This window comes from Henckelia pumila, chromosome 3, assembly GCF_033568475.1.
Source record: "Henckelia pumila isolate YLH828 chromosome 3, ASM3356847v2, whole genome shotgun sequence".
NCBI classification, from domain to species: Eukaryota; Viridiplantae; Streptophyta; class Magnoliopsida; order Lamiales; family Gesneriaceae; genus Henckelia; species Henckelia pumila.
In genome coordinates this window covers 11,079,701-11,087,146 of record NC_133122.1, presented here as the reverse complement: position 1 = coordinate 11,087,146, position 7,446 = coordinate 11,079,701, and the positions used below count along the sequence as shown (strand labels likewise).

At 32.0% G+C, this 7,446-nt stretch overlaps 1 non-coding gene across 1 annotated transcript; it reads left to right on the top strand.

Annotated features, from left to right (window-relative positions):
• The first annotated feature begins 5,564 nt into the window (after positions 1 to 5,564).
• Positions 5,565 to 5,675, top strand: LOC140894189 (small nucleolar RNA R71). Its single transcript, XR_012153735.1, has one exon. It is a non-coding gene; the product is annotated as a small nucleolar RNA R71 (small nucleolar RNA).
• Positions 5,676 to 7,446: the final 1,771 nt, after the last annotated feature.

Sequence of the window (7,446 nt, the reverse complement as noted above, 5' to 3'; positions counted from 1 at the left end):
ATGATCAAATGACAGAAATTTACGTCAGAGAAGTGGTAATATTACATGGTGTGCCTAAATCTATCGTTTCAGATCGAGACCCTAGATTTACATCACATTTTTGGCATAGCTTACAGCAAGCTCTAGGTACTCAATTGCATCTGAGTACTGCATATCATCCTCAAACAGATGGACAGTTAGAGCGGACTATCCAGACACTTGAGGATATTCTTAGAGCTGTAGTGATAGATTTTGGCACTACGTGGCAAGATTCCTTACCACTTGCAGAATTTTCATATAACAATAGCTATCAGACCAGCATAGAAATGGCTCCATTTGAAGCACTGTACGGGAAGAAATGTAGATCACCGTTATATTGGGATGATATTTCCAAAACACCTGATATCGGACCAGATATGATCCGTGAAATGACTGAGAAAGTGAAATTTATTCAGAAGCAAATGAAAACAGCACATGACAGACAAGAAAAATATGCAAATATCAGACGTCGACCTCTATCTTTTGATCAAGGAGACAAAGTATTCTTGAAGATTTCTCCATTTAGAGGTACAATCAGATTTGGCAAGAGAGGAAAGTTATCTCCACGTTTTATTGGTCCATGAGAGATTATCGAGAAGATAGGCGATTTTGCTTATCGACTCGCTCTTCCTCCATCTTTTTCTGGTATTCATGATGTATTCCATGTCTCTATGCTTCGGAAGTATCAGCCTGATTCTTCACATATTCTCCAGCCTGATGAAGCTAAACTTGATGAAACTTTGAGCAATTTTGAGCAGCCTATTCATATTCTTGATCTAAATAAAAGCAGCTCAGAAACAAAATGATTCAGTTATTTAAAGTTAAGTGGAGTCGACATGGCACTGAAGAAGAGACTTGGGAGACTGAGTCAGACATGAGACAGAGATTTCCTGAGTTATTTCACTGATGTGATTCTTATCCAGTTTACTGTTATTTTATTTTCTTATGTTTATACAAATTGCATATATGGATTGCATGCGATTTTGGGGACGAAATCTTATCTTAGAGGGGGAGAAATGTAAGGTCCGGGATTATTTAATTTTAATCTGAGAATATTTAATTTGGGAATATTTAGAGTTTAGAATTAAATTCTAATATTTTTAAATTATTTAGGATTGAAATTGAATTAAATTACTTTTTTGGGGACTGCTTTGCAAATAGGCCAAAGTTCAGGGACTAAACTACAATTTGGCTTATATTTATCTTATTCCACCTCCTTTACTTACATTTACACGTAACCCATTAGATTAAAGAAGAAGAAGAAACCAGCTTCTAAACCTCAAACCATTTTCATCTGGTTAAAGCTCCGATATCTCAAGATCTGGCCGTCAGAATTTTGAGATAAATATATATCTGCGATCACTGCTCCGAGAGCTACGTTTTGGTACAACTTTTATTGAGTTTTCTCATATTTGATTTTTATGTTGAACGTGAGTATGTAGAGCTGATGTGATGAAGAGTTATGTTGTATATGCTTGTTGGATTGCTTTGGCTATTGTTTCGGTTATCGGTTTTTAGCCGTTACGCCGCCGGTTCAACAATTTTCAAGAGTTTCATTTTTGTGATTGAACCTTGGGTTGAATTGTAGTTGTACACTATTATTGAGTTCCTTGTATCATTTATTTCAGATTTGAAGATTTGAAGATATATAAGAAAAGGCTATCGACTCGGGAATTCCAAAATTGCATCGCTAAAGACTTTAGCAAGGTTGTCGAAGTTGTTAGGTTGCAAGATTTATAAGAGTTTGGGCAGATTTTGATATGCGTTTCTTGTTGTAGATTATCCAGACTTGGAGTACCTCAAGAACCAAAAGAAAAGGTATAAATGACAGCATATCCAGATGGGATAGAACACTAGAGATAGATATGATTCTCGAGTATTCCCTTTTAAATCACATACTTGTTTGCTTATATGTTTATGTGATTTCAATGATTGTTATTGATTTATTTGATTACTTGATTTGATTGTGCAAGATGTTTTATCGTATTTAATGCATACAGATTATGTTGCATTCATCTTGAACTCCAACGTGTAAAGCATAGAGGGCTGAAAGGCCCAGAGTGCAGATGATGTTTGGAGGGCTATAGTTGAGTGACACGGAATGTAGATCTACTTCCAGAGCCAGATGACTCACTATAGTTGCACCAAAGTCAGGGGATTGAAATACTTGACGCTACCTCGATTGGGAGAGTCAGTAGTTGGTTTAAGATTTTATTCCACGGGATCCCAAGAACCGAGATTTTATTGATATCAGATTTGATAGCCTTCTTTTGAAACATGCATTGCATTCACGTTTATATTCTTGCATGTTATGTTATTTATAATGGGATTATATTCTCATCGGAGTTATCCGGCTATTTCTGTATTTTGTATGTGTGCATGGCATTAAGTGGGGCAGGAGTTGGTCAGACTCGACATGTATAGCTTGGGATAAAGTCTTAGCATGTGGTGACTCGGATTATAGCAGATGATGTACCTTATGATTTGTTAAACATGTTAGAAAAGAAACAAGAACTTTGCATATAAGTCTACTTGTTGTATACTTGTTTATAATCTAGCTTACCTTGTAGTCGGATCACTAGATGGATGTGATATCAACTTGTGAACATGTTTAGAACTTGATATAAATGTATGTGCATGTTTTAGTTTTAAAAGAGCAAGCTTTGGAAGAGATTAAAAATAGTAAAGGAGAGCTGCAGAAAACAAGGCAGAGCACTGCCCAGGGCAGCGCTCGAACTGCACTATTTTGCAGCTCGGGCGCAGCCCAACCCGTAGGTTGGGTATTCAGGGAGCGCCCGAGTGGCCAAATAGTGCAGCTAGAGCGCACCCCCTCTGAATAAAAAAAATTAAAAAAATTTATTGATCTTCTTCCGTACTTGATTAATTAAGGATTCTTAGTCATTAATTGCCCCATAAAAATTGAGATTAGCAACACGAGGTCCCTACAACTAGCATAGTAGATCACATAAGGTTTTTCTTCTTTTCTTTGCTCTAACACGACTCCTACAACATAATCACTTGCATCACATATTAATTCAAATGGTAAAGACCAATCTGGAGGTTATAAAATAGGTGATGTAGTTAAAAGATTAATTATCTTTTTAAAGCAGTTTCACATTGTTGAGTCCATTCAAATTATGCATCTTTTGTTAAAAGATTTGAAATTGGTTTAGATATTATGCTAAATGTTTTTATAAATCTTCTATAAAATCCCGCATGACCCAAAAATGATCGAATTTCTTTGATCGTGTTTGGTGATGCTAAATTAGCAATAACATCAACCTTAGCTTTATCAAATTCAATTCCTTTTTAAGATATGACATGCCCTAACAAAATTTAATATTTAACCATGTAGTGACATTTTTTCCAATTTCAAACAAGATTTTTTTCTTCACATCTTTTTAAAATTTCTTCCAAATTTTTAAGACAATTTTCAAATGAGTTTCCAAAAATAGTTATATCATCCATAAAAACTTCCACAAATTCTTCAATCATGTCCCAAAAAATACTTAGCATTCATCTTTGAAAAGTAGCCGGAGCATTACATAAATCAAATGATATTCTTTTAAATGCAAAAGTTCCAAAAGGACAAGTGAAAGTAGTTTTTTCCTGATCTTCTAATGATATTGGTATTTGATGATACCACGAATAGCCATCAAGAAAACTATAATAAGAATTATCTTCCACTTTCTCTAAAATTTGATCTAAAAATGGTAACGGAAAGTGATCTTTTCTAGTTGCATCGTTTAATTTTCTATAATCAATGCACATACGCCAACTAGATGGAATCCTAGCTTGTAATATCAAATTTTGGATGGTCATCTTCTTTTACTTCTTCAAGTTCATTAATTTCTTCAAATAAATTTGATTTAAAAACATTTTTTGAATCAAAACTTTCCACTAAACAAACTTCAGATTGTTGATTTAAGCTTTCTTGGTGTATATTTTCTTCCACGATTATTTCTATTGCATTATTATCTTCATCTTCATTAATATTTGGTTGTTTACATAAATTGAACACATTAAGTTCTAAAATCATATTTCCAAAGGACAATTTCATTATTCCATTTCGACAATTAATTAAAGCATTTGAAGTTGCGAGAAATGGACGTCCTAATATTACTGGAATTTCATTATGTACTTCTATTGGTTATGTATCCAAGACAATAAAATCAACATGATTTATGAATTTATCGACTTGAACTAACACATCTTCTACAATACATCTAGGTATTTTGATTGACCTATCGGCTAGTAAAAGAGTAACAGATGTAGGTTTTAAATCTCCCAACTTAAACTTTTCATAAAATAAATAAGGAAGTAAATTCACACTTGCTCCCAAATCTAACAAAGATTTTTAATTTTATTTTTTTCAATAATACATGAAATTATTGGACAACCAGGATCTTTATATTTCAAATTAGAATTATTTTGAATTATAGAACTTACTTGTTCAGTTAAGAATATTTTCTTCTTACATGCAATTGTCTTTTTACAGTACATAAATCTTTTAAAAACTTTGCATAAGAAGGTAATTGTTTAATAACATCTAATAATGGAATATTTATTTTTACTTGTTTAAAAACTTCATAAATATCAGAATCATTTTTTTGTTTTTTATTATTTACTAATGCATGTGGAAAAAGAAGAGGTTTATTTGACTCGCTCATTATTTCAGATAATTTATCAGCAGCGTTCTTATTTTTAGGACTCAAAGCATCATCTTTCTCAAAAGTATCGGGATTTGAATCCTTACTCTTTGAGTTTAATTGATCTTTGTTTTCATCACTATATGAATCATTAACTATTTTTCACATCTAAGAGTAATAACAGATTTTATTTGATCAAATTTCTCTTGATTTTGATTTTTAGGATTAGGTTGTGGTTGAGATGAAAAGTTTTCTTTTTCATGAATATTAAGTGCAGATGCAAATTTTGCAAGAGTTTCTTTCAAATCATTCATTGATTGAATGTTTTGAATATTGATAGACTCTTTCTTTTGAATGTATGCATGAATTTCATCTTCAAAATGTTTTCTTGGAGGTGGGATATAAGAAGCATAACCTTGATGATTTTGGTTATTTTGAAAAGGTTGTTGTGAAGGTTGTGCATTATTATCGTTTCTCCAACTAAAATTAGGATGATTTCTCCAACTAGGATTATATGTTTGTGAAAAAGGATTTAATGTTGGTTTTTTAAAATTGTTAACATAATTGGCTTGTTCTTGAAAACTTTTTAATTGATCACTCCTTTTCATTTCTAATGACTCGATTTTTCTTGCTAAAGATGCAAGTTTAGCTTGAATATCTACATCATCTTTAAGATGATAAATACCAACCCCATTTGTTGAATTATTTGTTTTACTTGGTGGTTCAATTGAGCCTATATCATCCAAATTTTGAGCATTTTCCGCTAATGACTCCAAATATTCCATAGATTCATTTGGATTTTTATATTCAAAAGTTCCATTACACATGAATTCTACCATTTTCCTATCTTTAGGTATTAAACCTTCATAAAAGTGAGAAACTATCATCCATATTTCAAAACCATGATGTGGGCATGTATTAAGTAACTCTTTATATCTATCACAACATTGATAAAATGTTTCCCCTTGTTTTTGAGAAAAAGTTGTAATTTATCTTTTAAAAGAGTTTGTTCTATGGGAAGGGAAAAACTTTTTTAGAAATTATTGTTGCATTTCTTCCCATGATCTTATTGAGCTTGATCTCAAATTTTGCAACAATGCTTTAGCTTTATCTTTTAAATAAAAAGGAAAAAGCTTTAATCAAACAATATCCATGCTACAATTTTGATCATTATAAGTGTTGCAAACCTCCTCAAATTCCCTTAAATGCAAATATAGATTTTCAAAATCTAGGCCATGAAAATTTGGTAAAAGTTGAATGATTTGAGGTTTAAAATTGAAATTAGATGCATCAAAAAGAAAAACTAAACAAGATGGTATACTAGTTTTTATTGGATTCATATGGTGCCTAAGTGTTCTTGCTTGTTCATGTTCTTGATTATTATTATTATCATCTTGATTATTAGAATTATCCTCCATGTTTAAAATATTTTCAGATACTCGAACAGGTCTACCACTTTGTTTACGACTCCAAAAAATCATACAATCAAAAACAACATACTATTTACATAAATAACATAATTAACAAAACAAAAACTTAATTTATACCTCCCCGGCAATGGCACCAAAAGCTTGCTATTACTTAAATTGTAATTCACCCAAGTGTAGGTTGTCTGCAAGTAATATACTCGTAAGTATGAGATCGATCCACAGAGAGGATGTTGTAAGTTTAAATTTAGCAATGATATATTATAGATGGAAAAATTATTATAAAATTTAAAGTACAAATTATAAAATTGTCAAGGCTTCAAAGGTTCATTGTTGGTTTTTTTAAGATTTCTTAACAAAAATAAATAAAAGAAACTAATATAACATAAAAGATCAATTAAATATTTAAACAAGTATATCATATAATATAGTTCCCACTATATAAATATCAGATTACCCGATATTTAATACATGGTACCCCTAATATATATATAAATGCATAAATATAAATTTACATAAAAGTAAATGTTAGATCAAATCACAATATTTCATTTAGAACAACCGACAGAGCCACGCTATTGTCTAAATAAAATATATTACTTTTTTTTTGTTAGATGCGAGAAAGTAAATGTTAGTTGCGGAAAGTAAATGTTAGTTGCGGAAAAGTAAATGTTAGTTCAAATCACAATATATTATTTAAAACAACCGGCAGAGCCACGCTATCGTCTAAATAATATATATGACCTTATTATAAATTGATACATATATTTATAGTATATAATTATTGTAGTATTTATTGTATCATATTAGACAACAAATCTGTAGTAACCCAGATTTCATTTTAAGATAATGATATGTTAAAACATGATTAAGCGTTAGTAATTAACCAATTCCAGGGCTTAATAGGACTTCAGAATCACCAGATGGAGCGCTACATATAAAGGTAGTAGCCAAGTTCCACTTTACATGCTATGATATGGCATATAATTTTAAAAGTGGCAAAACATGATCAAGGAGTTCTTATTTGGTGAAAATAAGTGGAAAATCAGCTCCGGAACGTCCGAAAATGGTAGAAAGGGTCCCGGGGGTCTCAGACAGTTCGGAGGCACAGAAGTGAGTTCGGAGCATCCGAAATCAGATACCAAGTTCGGAGGATCCGAACCCAGCTCTTAGGAGGCTCCGAACTCAGCCAGTTCGGAGGCTCCGAACTCCCCCAGACAGCAATGCTAGATGACTAATCCGCAATTTTTGACAAGTGTCATACATGCAGGTTTGGAGGCTCCGAACTCCGACAGATTTTGCCTATAAATAGGGCCATTCAGACGAGAAATTAGATATAAATCAAGTATTCC